Genomic DNA, 20,175 nt, shown 5'->3' with positions numbered 1-20,175 from the left:
AAGAACATCAAAATCCCATGTGTGGTTGTCAAGATATGATCAAATCATTTTCACCAATTTTTGAACTTCAACAAGCCATATCTCTCAAACCATGAGGCCAAATTTGGTGGGGTTTTTTCCTACAAACCACATTTTTCATCCTCTTTCCAAAAATATAAATTTCATGACCTAAAACCTTGCCAATCAAAATGGCATTTTTGGACCTTTTGCATTTAAAATCAAAGTTTGACCAAACTTTGACTTTTTGATTTATGGACTTTTTCATCATTTTGCCAATTGGGAAATGTTTTAAACCATATTTGAAACTTGCTCAAAGCTTAAAACCATCATCATACCACCATTTTCCCATCATCTTGAATCAAAATGCAAAATGGACAAAATTGGCAATTGGCTTCATTTGAACAAATCAAGTACAGCAGGTCTGCAGCACACAAAAACAGCATTTGGCAAGGTCCTTGGCAGTGGTAGCAGGCCCAAACTCTCAGCAAAAACATACCTCCTTTTCACTTGTTCCACAATTAGCAAAATGTGCATTTGGTTGTTTTAACATAAGTGGGATTAAGCATCTCTTAAACCAACTCTAAACAGCCACATATAAGGGCATTTTCCTGACATTTCAACCCTAGTTCTGCAGCCTACCACACAGAAAATACACATTCTCCTCTTTCTTGCATTTTTGTATTTTTGCTCGAATTGGACAAATCATCAAAGCACCCAAGAAACCTGTGATCCTTTCCTCACCTCGACAGCATATTGAGTTCATTTCCACCATCAAAATCGTGCTGGAAGTTCCTTTTCTCCACTGTTCCATTCAAGCTTTCATCAATGGCAGAGTTAGATTGGAGCAAAGTGAAGCACTCTTGAGATAAGCCATCTTCACCATTCACCACTTGGAGTCCAAATCACCACCTGTTTGAGCTCACAACCACCAAAACAGCACGGCATCTAGTTTTTCTTCAAAAACAAGTAAGCCCTCGACCCTCTCTTATCATCAAAACATGCCATGTATCTTGTAGTCCTTTCCATGCTTGTTCTATTGTAGCTTGAATCATGTTAAATGGTTGACTATATTGCTCTAAATCTGAAATCTCATTTTATGTACAAAATGTGTTTCCTATCGAGTTGGTTTGTTCAGGCTGATTTGATGAAAGTGAATAGCATATTTAGGTTGCATGATGCTTAATGATGCTATTGGTGCAATTAGTTTTGAGTTCTGAGCATTTTGATTTTTTTCTGCTTTCATGGAAAGGATGATTTTGCTGTTCTGCTATTAAACCCTAAGGCTGCCCCTGAAAACACATGATTTTTGCTGTTGAAGCTCTAGAGCCACTTCCCAGTTTTTGTTGTTAGCTGATGTTGCTCTATGTTGCTCGAATATCATGTTTGTGGTACCATGTTGGTCTGCATGATTTTGTTTGAAATTTTGTTTGTCATGATGATTGTTTGATGCTTGGTTGAAATCATGTTTGTGGATTACATAAAATGCCTTGCTGTGTGAAACCTACCCTGCACCAGATTTTTTTCCCATGATCATGCTTGCCTATTGCTGAATGATGTGCTGTTGTTTGGTTTGAATATGATGCTGATGAGCACATGCTGCAATGCATACCCTGCTGCCTCTTACATCCTAAGGCTTGTCCAGGAAGTTCATAAGAATTTGTGTTTGGTTGTCACTAAATGATGCTGTCTGAACTCCATTGCCTTGTTATTGTGTGGCTCGTTTTAAAGTGTGTTCTAGGATGTTGAACTTGCAATGAAGTTACCATGTTGATTGCATTTGAGAACCATGCTGATAAACCCTGTTGCTTTCTCATTGAAATCCATCTTATGTCAGTTTGTTTGCTGTTGATTGAAACTGCTAGATGATGACATGTCATGGCCATGATTTTTGTTAAAATGCTGTTGTTTCCAAGCCAGACTGTTAGAGCCATGTTGCTGTCTTGGACCTGCTTGCTAAATTCATGCTATTGTGTACTGTTGTTTGTTTTGATTGCACGAGCCATCATCCCTTGCTATGCTAATGCCTGATGCTGTTATGCTTAGCCCATGCCATGCTCAAAAGTCCACATGGATTGTGCTCTTTTGTTTGTGTTGGCTGCCATTTGTCTGTTGGTATATAAAGCTTGTCTTTGATAATTGTTAGCAACATGAAGATAGTGCCCTGCTATAAAACCTTAAGCTGTCCTGAAAACCCTTGTGAAACATGCTATATGCTGTTGTTTGTTGGCTGTGTGAGCATCACCATGATATCATGCTGCAGTTTAGGAAACCCTTATGAACTGCATTTGAATGTTGTTGTTTGGTTTGTTATTTGGATGATGATGATGAATACCAATGCTGTCAATGCCCTGCTGTTTTGAAACCTTAAAATCTTGCCAGAATTCTGCATGAATGTGTATGGTTTGTACTGTTTAAGTGTGCATGAGTGTGGTTGCATCATTACCATGTTTGTTCGTGAGCTATGATTTTTGATTGCTGTGATTTTGATTGAAAATGTTGAATGCTCTTGCTTACTTGCTGTTATGATGATTACATGACAGTGATGAATATGCTGCTGCTGTTTTGATTTAGCTCATAAAATCTACATGTTTTTGTGTTAGCTGTATTTGGCCGTGAGTGTTTGATTGTTGCATAGTGATGATGACTGTTTGGTTGCATGATGAACATAATACTTTGCTGTTGTTTGAACATAAGCTGTCTACATGATGAATGCTATGCTGTTGGAATTGTTGGTCGAAGTTTTGTGTTGCTGTTGAGCTTAGAAATGCCAATGCCATGTTTAGTTGTTGCTGTGCATTTGAGGTGTTTTGAATGATTGTTTGAAGCAAAACCTGTTTTGCTGTTGGCCAAACCCTAGGGTTTATGTCTTAAACCCAGACATTCATTCCATTGGGCAATTTACTGTTTCATTGGGCAACAGCCAATGAAAACATTTCATTTGCCTTGCCCAAAACGCAGCACTTCAATAAGTGACTGCAGAATTACACAAATGCCATTCTGTTGACTTGTGTTGACCATCTAGCCCATGCTTTTGTTCATGTTTCACCAATTATTTCACTCAACTCCAACAATTATTTTCTCATTCATTTTTTCACCAAAAATTATGATTCTTTTTCCATGATGTTCACAATTGAGTCTAGTATTTAATTATGAATTTTAATTATTTTTCCATTGGCTGGATTTTAATTGATAAATATTTTCTTGACATGTATGCATAATTGATACATTGTTCCATTCCTTTTGTGAAATACTCATGACATATCCAATGAGCTTGAAATTTTTTGTGGTAAAACTAGACACATTGATCTTCATTTCCATATAAAGTTTGTGGATTTCTCATTTGTGGTTTGATAGATATGAATTTTTGAATTAGGGTGTGACAATTTGTGTCACACCAATGATATGCAAATGTATGATTTTTGTTCACATGCTTCCTCTTATCCAAATCACTTGAAATTTTGCATGAATGATCCCTTGTATGTCTAATTGATGTATGAATTTTCTTGGAATTAATCATGCTGTTTTCCATTTAATTGTGAATTTTCTTCCATACTTGGTCATTTGTTGACTTATTGTGCTATGCCTTGCCAAATCTTTTGTGAAATTCTCAAATCTTATTGTATGACCTTGAAATTTCATATGTGATAACTAGACTCTTCAAGCTTTGCATTGGTGTAAATTTCATTCATTTCTCTTCTGTTTTCAAATTGATATGATTTTTTGAAGTTGACCTATGCTTGTTGACTTTCACCATGCTTACTTGAATTTGGTTTGAATTCATGATTTTATTTGACTGCCTTCCTCTCATCCAAATGCCTTGAAATTTTGCATGTATACCATGTTAGATGTTAGGATTGAGTGTGATTTATTTCATGATTTTTGAAAAAGTTTGAGTTGACTTTTGAATGAAGTCTTTGCTGTTGACTTTTGTATGCTTCTCTTGCCATGCTTTGCATCCCTTTGCACATGAAATGATCATAATGCATGATGTAAGTTTGAATCCAATTGTGTTTGCTTCCTACATGATTGATTTTGACTTTGATTGAATATTGCTTGCTGCCTTGACTTTTTCTTTCATCTTTGACCCTAGGCTAGTCCTAGTGGTCTTCTAAGCTTATGTTGAGTTCATCTGTTTCAGGTTCAGCACCAATGCCTTGAGGATCATTCAAATATTTGTTTGAGTTGAATTATATGATGTGCTAACCTTTGTTTTGTAGGTGACTCATATGCTTGAGTCTTTGTGCCTTGCACAATTGGTCCCACTGTGTGACTATTGGTTCATTTCCTTTTAGTTTTGACTGTTGACTTGTTTGCTAATAAGTTTGACTTTTGGCAGGTACTTTAGTTGCTTAAGTTCTCTGAACTTGCTTGCTTTGCTTTTTAGCATTTGCTTTGAGGTATAATTACTTCTTCTTCATGTAGTCTGGAGACCCGGTCTGTTATTTGACCGGGCAAACTGTCTGAAGTCCTCCTTAAGAGGCAATGCCTGTGTTTGTTTATATTTGTCCTAAGCAGGAAAAGTCCTTCAAGTAAGGCAATTGGTGGAAGGTAGGGATAAGTAATCTATCCCCCACTATTCAGTGTGTCCTCTCTTTGCTCCCATTACATGGTTGAAGCAATGAGATAAAAACCCAAGATCTAATCGAGTCAATAATGTGGAGAGAGTTCCTACTTTCTGAACTCCCACACTTTCTTTGATGCTCTCTCTGATTTGAGATAGAAGCAATGAGGCACACCCCTCATTTCCTATTCATCTGCTTCACCTGAGTCCCTCAATGGCCAGGTTAAGAGCGACTTTTACCCATTACAGTGGACTTTTAAAGTCAAACCCTCTTGTGTGAGCCCCCATTGTTTGGCTATAGAGTGTGCTGTTTGATATTCATTGATTGATTGATTGCCCCATATGCACTTGTTTGCTTGTATGCTATGCATTTATCATCATCATCAATTGCCATTAATGCATGATCATCTCATTTGTTTTGTGATGTTATCATTGTTGTTTGCCCATTGAGGACAATTGTAAGTCCATTGCTTTTGGCATTTGCTCCTGTGACATGGAAGGATAGAGTGTAAGACCTCATTGGTCACTCATATCTTCTGTTTGGTTTTGTATGTGAGGATACAGTTATAAGTCCCTGTAAGTTGGCATCTGTTGTCCTGTGATCATAATTTGATCTGTTTAATTTGTATGTGAGGTTGCAGTTATAAGTCCCTGTAAGTTGGCATCTGTTATCCTGTGATCATAATTTGATCTGTTTGATTTGTATGTGAGGTTACAGTTATAAGTCCCTGTAAGTTGGCATCTGTTATCCTGTGATCATAATTTGATCTGTTTGGTTGGTATGTGAGGTTGCAGTTATAAGTCCCTGTAAGTTGGCATCTGCTTTCCTGTGATCATAGTTGGTTCATCTGTTTGTATGAGAGGTTGCAATTATAAGTCCCTGTAAGTTGGCATTTGCATTCCTGTGATCATATTGTTGCTCTTGTGCTTGTATGTGAGGATCCATTGTAAGTCCCGGTGATGTGGCATTGGATTTCCTGTGAGCATACTGTGGAGTTAACCTAAGTCCAGATAGATTGGCAGTTGACTTCCATAGTTCATCTTTGTTTTTCTTTTGAGGAGATTAGTGTAAGTCCATTGAGTGGCATCCGATATCCATTTCTGTTTTAGGAGACTGGTGTAAATCCATCTATTGGTATCCGGTATCCACTTTTTATTTCTTTGCCTGTGGAGATTAGTGTAAGTCCATTGAGTGGCATCTGATATCCCGTTTTGTTTTAGGAGATTGGTATAAGCCCAGTGATTGGCATCCGATATCCGCTTTTGCTTACTTTGTTTGTTTATTATTATTAATTGCTATTCCAAAGGACACACTTGAATCATCTGCTATATGATTTCAAGAAGTGAACCCTCTAAGAAGTTTTACTATCCATCTCATCCATTCATCATTCATTATGTCCTAAACCTTTTCACACTTTATCTTTTAAAACTTGGCATAAGTGTTGTGCAAACATCTTCATGTTTTTCTAACTAAAAACCTGGACTCAAGTCCTTGACTTTTTTTCGAACTCCATTTCATAATACTTATTTGAATTGATCTTAATTATACTTTGACTCCATTTTCATAATCATAATCAGTAACTTCACTCATTCACTTGTTTTGGCTTTGTCCATTAATGTTTTCATACATGAGCTATAGGTTTGATTTATCTTAGTGGTTGATGTTAATCTCACCTTCTGTCTTTAGTGATTGAATTGTAAGTCTTCCTTGCCTATTATAGGGTTAACCCCTCTCTGGCCAGTTGAAGCTGTTCTCACATGGTGGACGTTGTTGTTTGTATAAGGTTGAGTTTTCTCCCGTGGATAACGTAAGACCTAGGGTTTGTGTTTAAAATTGAACCTAACCCACTTTTGGAAATCTTTTAGCCGAACTACGGCGTTCTGATCCTTACCTTTGATGGAAGGTACGTAGGCAACGGGTTCATCCGTTCGAACCCAATAACCCAATAAAAAATTGTATATTCTTTTCTCACCATCCCAATCATGTTTGCACAATGTTTATGTCATAACAAATAACAATTTAATACAACAAGTGTGAAAAGGGCTCCCTAGGAGTACCTAGGACGTAGTGGGTGCCTAACACCTTCCCATTGCGTAATTTACCCCTTACCCAGAATCTCTGATCTTTTTATTAGTTTTCTACGTGTAAAACTTCTTAGGCTTTTGTTCGCTTTTTAGCCAATCCTTTGGATAAATAAAAGTGCGGTGGCGACTCGAAATTTTTCATGTATCTCCTAGCTTGTGATTTAATCGATAGATCATATAGCGACGAATACACCGCTACAGTTTTCAACAAGAAAGGGCTATTCAAGAGTGGAGGTTTTATCCACACTGGACAGGATGAGGAAGCTGCTGCTGTCTTGGAAGAGGATGCAGAGGATTCTGACAGTTTCATTATCCCTGGAGGGGTCTGCAACAATTGGGTCGCTGTGGATATTCCTACAGTTGTCCGCAAGTCAACGTAATGATCACTTTGTTTAAAAACCCTTCTCCCATGCCAAAAGGAGGAGTGATGACATTGTTGGCAACATAAATACAATGATATTTTCATTCAATAAATTCATGTTAAATGTTTGTTTTTCCAATTATTTTCCCTTTTCGCTTTTTGCATGAAATTGGTGATCACATAAAACCCTAAAAAGTAGAATAAAATCAATCTTTTCATCTGCATAATGATTTGCCTTGTTTGAATTCTAAAGCTTTTCATATCCAAAATCATTATGCAGGTTGATTTCTAGACCCATTGAACATAATGACCCAACGCCATCTCCCAACTTTGAATTCCCTGTATTTGAGGCAGAGGAAGATGATGTTGAAGATATTCCTGATGAGATCACCCGTTTACTTGAGCATGAAGAGAAGATCATTCAGCCGCACCTTGAGAATCTGGAAACAGTCAACTGGGGGTCTGAAGATTGTGTGCGAGAGGTAAAGATTGAGGCACTCTTGGAAGAATCTGTTAAGGAGGGGTTGATTGAATTGCTACGAGAATACGTCGATGTCTTCGCCTGGTCATATGAAGACATGCCCGGTCTGGATATTGATATCGTGCAACATTTCTTGCCTTTAAAACCTGAGTGCGTGCCTGTGAAGCAGAAGCTCAAAAGAACTCATCCTGATATGGCAGTGAAGATCAAAGAGAAAGTTCAGAAGCAAATTGATGCAGGGTTTCTGGTGACTTCTACATATCCTCAATGGGTGGCCAATATTGTGTCCGTGCCTAAGAAAGATGGAAAAGTCCGGATGTGTGTGGACTATAGAGATTTGAACAAAGCTAGTCCAAAAGATGATTTCCCACTACCACATATTGACATGTTGGTAGAAAATACAGCTAAATTCAATGTCTTCTCATTTATGGATGGATTTTCCGGATATAATCAGATTAAGATGGAACCCGAGGATATGGAGAAGACAACATTCATCACACCTTGGGGAACATTCTGTTATCGAGTGATGCCCTTCGGTTTGAAGAACGCCGGAGCCAAGTACCAACGAGCTATGACTACCTTGTTTCATGATATGATGCACAAGGAGATTGAGGTATATGTCGATGATATGATTGCTAAGTCAAGAACGGAAGTTGAACATGTAGAGCACCTGTTGAAGCTTTTTCAGCGTTTGAGGAAGTATAAGCTTCGTCTGAATCCCAACAAGTGTACATTTGGAGTCCGTTCTGGCAAGTTATTGGGCTTTGTTGTCAGTGAAAGAGGTATTGAGGTTGATCCTGCAAAGGTCAAAGCAATACAAGAGATGCCTGCGCCCAAAACTGAGAAGCAAGTCTGAGGTTTTCTTGGCCGCTTGAATTACATTTCTAGATTCATATCCCACATGACTGCCACATGTGCACCAATATTCAAGCTCCTCCAGAAAGATCAGTCTCATGATTGGACCGAGGATTGCCAGAAAGCTTTCGATTGTATCAAAGAGTATCTGTCTGAGCCTCCGATCCTGTCCCCGCCTGTGGAGGGAAGACCATTGATCATGTATCTGACTGTTCTTGAAGATTCAATGGGTTGTGTCCTTGGTCAGCAAGATGAATCAGGAAGAAAAGAATATGCTATTTACTACCTGAGTAAGAAGTTCACCGATTGTGAGTCTCGATACTCAATGCTTGAGAAGACATGCTGCACTTTGGCTTGGGCTGCTAAGCGCTTACACCAGTATATGATAAATCATACAACTTGGTTGATATCCATAATGGACCCAATCAAGTACATCTTCGAGAAGCCTGCTTTAACAGGGAGGATTGCCCGTTGGCAGATGTTGTTATCTGAGTATGATATTGAGTATCGAGCTCAGAAGGCTATTAAAGGTAGTATTTTGGCTGACCATTTGGCACATCAGTCGATCGAGGATTATCAGTCAATTCAGTATGAATTCCCGGATGAGGAAATTATGTATTTGAAAATGAAAGATTGCGATGAGCCTACACTCGATGAAAAGCCAGAGCCTGGTTCTAAATGGAGTATGGTATTTGATGGCGCTGTAAATCAGTATGGAAATGGTATAGGGGCAGTGATTATTACTCCTTAGGGCACACATATTCCTTTTACAGCAAGGCTAACTTTCAAATGCACGAATAATATGGCTGAGTATGAGGCCTGTATTATGGGATTGGAGGAATGCATTGATCTCAGGATCAAGCATCTTGATGTTTATGGTGATTCGACCCTCATTGTTAATCAGATTAAGGGTGAATGGGAAACGAATCAGCCTGACCTCATTCCATATAGGGATTACGCGAGGAGGATTTCAACGTTCTTTACTGAGGTTGACTTCCATCATATTCCTCGAGATGAGAATCAGATGGCAGATGCTCTTGCCACGCTTGCTTCAATGATTGTGGTTAAATTGTGGAATGAAGTTCCCAATATCACTATGATGCGCTTGGATAGACCAGCTCACGTATTTGCAGTAGAAGAAGTGAAAGATGATAAGCCGTGGTATATGATATCAAGTGTTTCCTTCAGAGCCAGATTTATCCGCCCGGGGCATCTGTGAAAGATAGGAAGACTCTGAGGAGATTATCAGGAAGTTTCTACCTCAATGGTGACGTACTTTATAAGAGAAACTTTGACATGGTTCTGCTCAGATGCGTGGATAGATACGAAGCAGACCTGTTGATGATTGAGGTCCATGAAGGTTCATTTGGTACTCATTCCAATGGACATGCCATGGGTAGAAAGATGTTGAGAGCAGGCTACTATTGGTTGACAATGGAGTCTGATTGCTGCAAATATGTGAAGAAATGCCATAAGTGTCAGATTTATGCAGATAAGATTCATATTCCCCCGACACTTCTGAATGTGATTTCATCACCATGGCCTTTCTCCATGCGGGGAATTGACATGATTGGCATGATAGAGCCAAAAGCGTCTAACGGACACAGATTTATTCTCGTAGCAATTGATTACTTCACCAAGTGGGTTGAAGCGGCATCATATGCAAATGTGACCAGGCAGGTGGTGGTGAAGTTTATCAAAAATCAGCTCATATGTCGTTATGGTGTGCCAGATAAGATCATTACTGATAATGGATCTAACCTGAACAACAAGATGATGAAGGAACTGTGTAGCGAGTTCAAGATCGCGCATCATAATTCCTCTCCTTATAGACCCAAGATGAATGGGGTTGTTGAAGCTGCTAGTAAGAATATCAAGAAGATTATACAGAAGATGGTTGTCACGTATAAAGGTTGGCATGAGATGTTGCCATTCGCTTTACATGGATATCGTACATCTGTCCGCACTTCAACAGGGGCAACCCCTTTCTCTCTTGTTTATGGCATAGAGGCTGTACTCCCAGTAGAGGTGGAGATCCCATCAATGAGAGTCTTGATGGAAGCCAAGTTGACTGATGCAGAGTGGGTTCAGAGTCGTTATGACCAGTTGAATTTGATCGAAGAAAAGAGATTGACTGCCATGTGCCATGGTCAGTTATATCAGCAAAGGATGAAGAAAGCTTTTGATAAGAAGGTCAAACCTCGTGTGTTCCGAGAAGGTGACCTTGTGCTCAAGAAAGTCTTGTCTTTCGCGCCTGATTCTAGGGGCAAGTGGACTCCAAATTATGAAGGTCCATATGTTGTTAAGAGAGCCTTTTCAGGCGGTGCTTTGATACTGGCAACTATGGATGGGGAGGATTTCACTCGTCCTGTGAATTCAGATGCAGTCAAGAAATACTTCGCTTAAAATAAAAACAGAATAGCTCGCTAAGTTGAAAACCCGAAAGGGCGGCTTAGGCAAAAATGAGCGTCTCGGTGGATTGAAAACCCGAAAGGGCGGTCCAGGCAAAAGTTAGAGACATGAAAAAATAAATATTTGTATCCTGCTAGATTGAGTACCTCATCCTGGGGCAATCTAGGCAAAAATTGGGGATTTGGAAAGTAATTGCATCTTAACAAGACTTTGTTCTACACCTGTCATCCGTCAGAGATTCTCGTTCATTCGGCATCAACCAAAGCTTCGAATACATCGAATTCAGAATTGGTGGAGAAATGGTCATTATGTTCAATGTAACCCTTTTCCAATATATATCACCAATTTCAAATTTTTGTAAATATCTATGGAGTCTTGCCATTTGCAGACTATCATTCCATCAAATAAATTTGAGCCTTTATCCAATTATTTGCACTCTTATTTGTTTCTATTTCCACAAATGTTTCGCATGCTTTTAACTGAGAAAATATCATTGTTTTGAAAAAATGAATTTTTGTAACTTGTTTTTAAACAAAGTGAACATTCACAAAGACGAAAGGATACTTAAGAGATCCCCAGTGCTCTCCCAAGAGTGGTATGATCTCCAACAGGGTAAGACAATTCGTTCATATTCTTGGCATAACTGTATCCTCTTCCCCTAGAATATTATTGTGGTTCATCCCACCGAGTGGAGTGCTTGTTGAGGTTATTTACCTCTCTTCCCATCAGTAGAGCAGTTGTTTCTTTCCTCCTCAGCAAATGTGTTCTCTCTAGAAGACTCGATTTTTTTGGTGTTGGGTCGCCAGAATCCCTTTATCCCTCGGATAGATTCCCCAGTAGAGTGATTCATGTGGCAAATTCTACTTGTTCATTAAACTCTTTTCTCCAGCCGAGACTGATGATTCATCCCCTGCAAAGATTTTGTTGTCCTCTGGTATCTCTGATCCCCGGAAGATTGGATACTATCCGGCGATCCTGGCTTTCCTCCTTGAGATGTAGTACCGGGTGGTTGATTCCTGGATCCGTTTGTGTTAGATATGTCTGTTTGTCAGCATTCATCATACATAAACCACGCATATACATGCATAATTATAACATTCAGATATTCATGTTGCATTCTTTGCCATATATCGTTGTTTGTTGTCTCCTGCTATTTGGTGATATATATCTCCCCAAGCAGATGTGTGTGTCTGATCTCTCCATATAGAGTCAGCTCCATAGGCAGAAAGCGTTTATCCTTTCTTCCATATTCCCCACCGAGATATGTCCTCGTGGATGATGGTTGTTTCTGTTTCCTCCCAACACATATATTGGGATGGGCTTCCCTATTGAGTATACCCTCATTAGGACGAGTCTTGATTCAGTTTGCCTTTTTGGTTTGATCCTAAATTGGCCCCTCGAAGCTGTTTCCTTTGTTTCCCTGCGGTATAAATGAATAATTGCTCAGTAATTAGTAATCATTCATATTATCCCCAACGGAGTCTGTGGTTTTCTACCCTGATACCGGTAGTTGTAAACCAAACTTTCTCCCCTTTGCAGAGTTAACCTTGGTTCATCCTAAGTCGATGACGGTTACTTTTATATGGTTTCCTACCCAACTTATGGTAGGTGTAATATCCTTCTTGATGGTTACCTTCATCCAATATTTGATGTTGACATTCCCTCTTTTTCCTGGATCATTGCCCTGTTTACGCAATTTATCCCCAGCGAGTCATCTCTCGTCTACCCTTTGTTGTTGATGACGATTATTTCTCATGAATTGGTCATCATTATATACCTAGTTTCCGTATCCCGATGCCTTTTATTTTCGGTCGATTTATCCTTTGTTAACCCAGTAACCGGTTGTGGATAGTCGTCCATGCGAGTATATTATCTACGTTCCGACGGTAATAGATAGTATATCTCATGCACTCTTTGGTCGAAACCTTTTGTTCTCCCCCAGTAGAGTAAGATTCGTTTCCCCTTTGTGGAGTCGAATATCCATCCTATAATCGAGTTTGCTTTTAGCCTTCTTTTGGATGATGAGTGCCTTGGGAATATTCCCCAATTCACGCCTTGGTTGGTCACCTATTATATGCCCAATAATCGGTATCCTTGGTGTTCCTCCCTTTCTGCTCCCTATTACGACTTTTGTCCCCTGTGGAGTCAGATTTCCCTGAGTTGAAATATACCTTCTAGGTCTTCCTCAGATGATTTGTTTGATTGATATCTCTCACCCTTGTACCGCTCTTAGATATTCAGTCTTCCCGAGCATGTTGTATCTCTAACCCTTATGTCGGTGATCAGATCACATGTCTCATTGAGCTTGTTGCCCAGTATCCGATAACACCTCATCTCACTGCTTCCCTAGGAGAGGTTTTTTAGACATCCCCAGTGAAGTCCGTTGTGGATCGTTTTGCTGTATTAGCATATTCCCCAATACGAGCACCTTTGAGTCAGTTCGGGTCTTTCCATTGGTTTATTCCCTTTGGAATTCTGCTCCCCAACTTTGAGTCGTGCCCTGCTCACGCGTTTCTTTCTTATCCCCGTAAGAGTCCCCAAGATTTTGTCCCATTGAATGTGGATTGTTGGTGTCTCCTGATTTTCTTTACTCCTTTGTGGACACATATCCCCACATAGTGTTAGTATTTTGCATATATACATTTGCATCATGAGGTCTCTTAGGGACCAAAATTTGTCTCTTTGTTATTATTTAAGCCCATTCTACCTCGTCGAGACGAAGATTTTAACCTTCACTTCTCCGGCTAGAATGACCTTAAATAGGGGCATCTGTAAGACCCCAATTTTGTCCCTAAGATCCCTCATGGCATCATAACATTGCATTTGCATTGCCTCAAGGATCATAAGCATCTTGGTTCCCTTTACCTTTGGGTGGGACTCCTTGTGAGTGGTTTGAGATCACCAAACATGCTTGAATTGTATATCATTGCTTTTCTCATTTTTGTTTACTAACCAAAAGCACAAAAATATGTCACTAACATCTTTTATTTGTAGCTTGAGCAATCACAAAGTCCAAAGCTTCTAGGAGATCATTGGTACAAAGACATGGTCAAGAAGAGATGATAGCCAGCATGGTAATGGTCCCCAAAGCTCTCATCCATCAAATATTCCTCCCTAGCATCTCAATTCATCATTTTGATCAAAGCAAGTCAAAGGTTTTGAGGTCTTGTTCTTCAAGGAAACCCTAATCCATCTGTGCACCACAATGCCTTGCTCATGAGGCAACCTCAGTCCATGGTCAAATAAAATCAAGGGAAGTTCTTTAACTCTTCATTTCATGCATATTTGAACTTATTTGAGTATCCTCAATCATCAATTCATCAAGATATGAGGCATAGACTTTAGAAGTTGATCAGTCAATTCATCTAACTATTTTGAAATGCACTGAGACCTAACTTTTGATGTGTTAGTCAAATGGAGATGGTTCCAAAAGAAAAAATGTTCTTAAGGACAATATGAACAAATTTCTTGTTCATCAAAATTTGATTTGAAGCTTGGAAAACCATCTTTCATTCCAATACATTATAGGTCATTTTGACTGAAACCCTAATTTTGGGTCAACTTCCCAAGGACATAACTCATTCATTGTTTATGATTTTGAGGTGGGATCAAATGAATTGGAAATCTTAAGATGTCTACTTCAAATGTTATATTGAACAAAATATCAAAATCTCAAAGGAAATACATGTGATGATGCAAGACATTATAGGTCGTTTTTGACCAAATGCATTAAAAGTAAAAAAAGTCCAACTTCAAGTGCCCATAACTCTTCCATCAAAAATCCAAATGATGAAAACTTTAAGTCTATTTTGATTGTATTGAAACTATCTACAACTTTGATGTTGGAGGTTTTTTCATTTGAAGCTTGCATCATCAAAACAGAGGGGCTTTAAAGTTGGCCAAAATTAGAAACCTTGCATTGACAAGTTTTGCACATCACACTTTAAACTCAAATTTCATAAATTTCCCCACTCCAAATGATTTTTTGTCCAACATAACAATTGTTCCTCATACAAAGACCTTTCCAACCATTACCCATATGCCTATGCTTGGATTTTCTAAATGGCACTTTCAAAGAGATGATTGTTTAGGTGCAAATGGAGAATTCACATTGAATCTTGAAATGCAAGCTATTGCAAGGCAAATTACACGACCAAATCAATTCATTGTGCTATCAGCTTGCAAATCCATCAACTTTTGGGCCTCACATGCGCTTGTACAGGCCCATGCATGGAGGACCCAAAGCTTCATGCACACGAGTTTCTTCTCATTTTGGCATCAGCTCCAGCTATAAATACCTTGCCATGCTCACTCATTTGGGAGGCCAATCTCAACCTGAAATGCTGCAGAAATATTTCCCTAACCATCACTAAAGAAGCAAGCTCACTTTTCTCATTTTTTTCAGATTTGAAATTCAACTTCATCTGGTTGAATTCTCAGATCTAGTGCTTCTAGACCTTCACCATACACTTCATTGAACTTCTGTTTTGATAAAGCAAGCAAGGTTTCAAGCTCAAATCACCAGAACTCAAACTTGAACTCCAACTGGTATTTTCTTCGATTCTCCTAATCCTTTGACCTATTGGTTGTGGTTTTGTGTTGGCTGAAGTCCTCTCAATAGAGGCATCATGTTTATGCTTTTGATTTTTGCAATTCATTAAGTTCATGATGAACACCAGATTTTTCCAGCTCTGATTTCTCACATTATAGAGATCTAGAAGGAAAATGGATGGTATAGGGATGATGTACATCATCCAAACTTTCTATTGATGTATAGATCGCACGTTTTGGTTGCCTCTTTAATTTCTGCAATTTGGCCGGAATCCTGGAGCTCACCGGAGAAGACGGTGGCTCCGGTGGCTTCATCATCTCCAGATAAAACCCTGGCCATTGGATCTATTTCCCAGATTGAATCTCGTCCCTTGCTTGTTATGACTTCCTATTGTTTCACATGTGCACGCATTGACTTGGATCCATGGTAGGCGCGCGCTTCGTGGCCTCTTGATTTGCCAGCTCAATTAATGAGCTTAGATCAGACGGTCCACACTTTTTACAATTTCTATTTTCTGTTTTATTTTCCTTTTATTTTCTTTAATTCCAATTTTTTTCAAAAATCAATATCTCTTTAATTTTTTAACTAAAAATTATGGGACCAATTGCATTAGTTCCCAAATAAATTCTAGTTTCTATTTCTGATTTTTATTTTTTTTTTATTTTGTCATTTGATATTTTTTGTGAATTTTCTCTTTTTTGGTTATTTTTAATTCATTTTAAATAGCTTTTGATATTCAAAAAATATAAAAATATTTTCCTAACCTATTTGAATGATGATGGATCTATAAAAAATATTCTCATCAATTTTTGAATTGATTTGAGATTTATTTGAGATTTTAGTTCAATTAGGTTATTTTTATTCATTTTTAATTAATTAAAAATAGTTTCTGACTTTTAAAAATGCTGAATTTTTTTGTCAAACTTTGTTTGACCTTGTTGGACTTAGGATAAATCACTTGGACCTTTCAAGGTTGATTTGAAGTGATTTTGAAGTTTGACCTTTCCATTTTTTTTAATTCAAGTTTATTTTAAATATTAAAAAATGCCAAAAAAAGTTTATTCATTTCTTGACTTCCAATCTTCATCTCACTTCTGTTTTTGATTGTTTGACTTTGACTTTCAATGTTATTGGTCAACATATGAGGATTGATACATGATGTTTCATTTAATGCATTTATTTCTTTTACCATTTTGTCATTTCCATTTCTATTATTCATCTCTTTCTTCTTCTTCTTTTCTTTTTGATCAATGAGTTAAAGGTTGATAAGTTAGTATTGATTAGGGAGATTTAACCTTCCTTGATTCAAATCTAATTCATCTTGATCAATTGATCAAGTGAATGGCTTTGCATTAAGGATAGGTTGTCTTTTGAATCATGCAAAAGGCTTAAACCAATACAAGATCATTTCTCATTTTCTTTTTGGCATGGCAAGTTGTTGGGACTTGGTTCACTAATCAAGACTCCTAACTTGTGTTTGTTGCCTACATTATTATTGACCGACCTCAGATAGTTGTGACTTCTACATAAGTCCAATTACGATTGCTTAACATAGCACTAAATTTGCCTTATGGCACACTAACTTATGCAATTTACAATTCTTACACATATTAGCCATTTGCTTTTCTCTTTGCTCATTTGAGCACATGTTTATGTTAATTCCATTTGCCTTTTGCTCACTTGAGCACATGATTGTGTATATACTATTATGCTTGTGTCTTGTTTTGATTGTTGTGAGCCAAAATGCAAAGAAATGGACTTAGTTTCTAGGACTTTCCCTATGCAAAGAAATGGAGAATTGGACTTAGATTCTAGGACTTTTCTTATGCAAAATTGGAGTAAAGGATCTTAATGTTGAAGATGGATTAGAAGGACCAAATCTCTAAACTCACTATTGTCCATTCTTGTTTTACCCCATGAAACTTTTGATGTGTGTGCTTTTGTGCTAGGAGTTTCCATTTGAGCTTAATTGGAGGACCATTACCATGAGCATCCAAAGTGAGAAATACAAAAGCCATTGGAGGATTCTTGGAAGCATGGCCTTGTGTTTGTTTGCTTGAAATATTTGCTTTGTGGTTGCTTATTCCAAAGGATGGGAGCTGCTTGGATCATCAATATGATCTCAAGAGAGGAACTCCTTGTGTGGTTCATTTCTTTTCCTTAACCTTTTTGTTTTTCTTAGGACTTAGCCATTCTTCTTCTTCCCTCCACTCTAACCCAAGCCAAAACTCTTTGTGCAAACATTTAACCATTGTTTTTAAACATTAGAAACCTAAGCCTTATGCTTTTGATTTTCAAACTTTCTTTTCATAACACTTATTTTGAATTGAACTTTTAAGTCAACTTTGACCATTTTTGTATATACTTCTAATTGGTAAATATAACCCATTCAAATGTCTTTTGTGGTTCCAATGGCCACTTTCTTAATCAAAATCTTTCATAACCTTTAGCTATTAGGTTTGAGTTATCCTTGTGGTAGATGTAATACTCACCTATATCCTTAGTGATGGACAATGAGTCTTCCATGCTTATTATAGGGTTAACCCCTCACTAGCATGTTGAAGCTATCCTCACATGGTGGATTTGTGGCTTGGTTGAGTTTTCTCCCTTTGATAACAAAAGACCTTAAGGCTTTTGGACCAATCAATTCACCAACTCATTTTGAGATTTTTTACCCCGAACTACGTGGTTTTGATCCTAATCTTTTTCAAGATGGTACGTAGGCAATGGGTTTATCCATCCAAACACAAAAATGTAAATAACTTGTACATTCTCTTCTCATCTCTTCAATCATGTTTGCACAAACAAAATTTTCACAAGACAACAACCTTCACAAGTGTGAAAAGGGCTCCCTAGGAGTACCTAGGATGTTTTGGGTGCCTAACACCTTCCCATTGCATAACCAACCCCCTTACCCAGATCTCTGTTTCTTTTACTAGTTTTTGTTAAAACTATTAGGTTTTTGTTCGCTTTCTAACCATTCCTTTGGATAAATAGAAGTACGGTGGCGACTCGACTTTGTATGATTTACCTTGGATTTAGTCAATATCTCTAATGGTAACGAATACCCCGCTACAGTTCCAAAGCCTGTAACTTAAGGATGTTGGCTTTGTAGGTTTTGGAGGAAATCAGAAAGGAAGAATCAAAGGCTCCAGAACTATTGGTAATGAATCTCTTCCCTCTATATCTAATGTTCTCTATATAGAAGGATTAATGCATAACCTGTTATCAATAAGCCAATTAAGTGATAACGGTTATGATATAATCTTTAATCAAAAAACATGTAAAGTAATTAATCAGAACAATGGAACAGTTCTATTCACTGGCAAGAGGAAAAACAACATTTACAAAATAAATCTTTTAGATCTAAAAGATCAAAATGTAAAATGTTTAATGTCTGTAAACGAAGAGCAATGGGTATCGCATAGATGCTTGAGCCACATTAGCATGAGAAGACTCTCTCAGCTAAATACACTCGAGTTAGTGAGAGGTCTACCTAAGCTAAAGTTTTCTTCAGATGCTCTGTGTGAGGCATGTCAGAAAGGAAAATTTTCAAAAACATCTTTTAAAAAGAAAAATGTTGTTTCCACCTCTAAGCCTCTAGAACTTCTTCACATTGACCTTTTTGGACCTGTTAAGACAGCTCCAATCAATGGAAAGAAGTATGGACTGGTCATTGTTGATGATTTTAGTCGCTGGACATGGGTAAAATTTCTAAAGCACAAGAGTGAGTCTCACTTTGTATTCACTAGCTTCTGTTCTAAAGTGAAAAACAAATTTGACTCTAAAATCATCAGAGTCATAAGTGATCATGGTGGCGAATTCAAAAATAAGTTCTTTAAAGAACTATTTGATTCAAATGGAATATCCCATGATTTCTCCTGCCCTAGAACTCCACAATAAAATGGAGTTGTAGAGAGGAAGAATATGACACTCCAAGAAATGGCCAGAACCATGATCAATGAAACAAATGTGGCTAAGAACTTTTGGGCTAAAGCAGTAAATACAACGTGTTATATTCATAATAGAATCTCTGTAAGACCTATTCTGGATAAGACTCCCTATGAACTATGCAAGGGAAGAAAACCCAACATTTCTTACTTCCATCCTTTTGGATGCTCATGTTTTATTCTTAACACTAAAGAACATCTGAAAAAGTTTGATTCAAAAGCACAAAAAGGTATTATGTTAGGATACTCAGAACTCTCTAAAGGCTATAGAGTATACAACACAGAAACCAAAATTGTGGAAGAATCAATACATGTCAGATTTGATGATAAGCTTGACCCTGAAAAGTCAAAGCTAGTTGAAAAACTTGCAGATTTAGAGATAACTCTTGCATGATCTGACGAAAAGACTAGAGCATCAGAGGAAGCTGAGAAGCAAAGTCTAGAAGCAACTGAAATCTCAACTATCTAGAAAAGATCAAGAAATCGTCCAAACATCTCTGAAGAATTGATTCTAGGAACATAAGTATGAACCTGTCAGAACAAGGTCGAAATTCAAAGTATCTGAAGAAACTCCTCTGGGATTAGTATCTCTGATTGATCCTACTTCCCGTGATGAGACACTTCAAGACAATGATTTGATTCTGGCAATGAAAGAAGAACTTGATCAATTTTCAAAGAATGACATCTGGGATCTTGTCCCAAAGCCTAAAGGAACTCATATTATTGGAACAAGATGGGTATTCAGAAACAAATTGAATGAAAAAGGGAGAAGTAGTTAGAAACAAAGCACGACTGGTGGCACAAGGTTACAGTCAACAAGAAGGAATTGACTACAACGAAACCTTTGCTCCAGTCGCCAGGTTAGAATCCATTCATTTACTTGTATCATTCGCTGTAAATCACTTCATTAAATTATAT

The sequence above is a fragment of the Lathyrus oleraceus genome, chromosome 6 (assembly GCF_024323335.1).
Source record: "Lathyrus oleraceus cultivar Zhongwan6 chromosome 6, CAAS_Psat_ZW6_1.0, whole genome shotgun sequence".
In the NCBI taxonomy this organism is placed as follows: domain Eukaryota; kingdom Viridiplantae; phylum Streptophyta; class Magnoliopsida; order Fabales; family Fabaceae; genus Lathyrus; species Lathyrus oleraceus.
Note: the sequence above shows the minus strand (reverse complement) of the source record.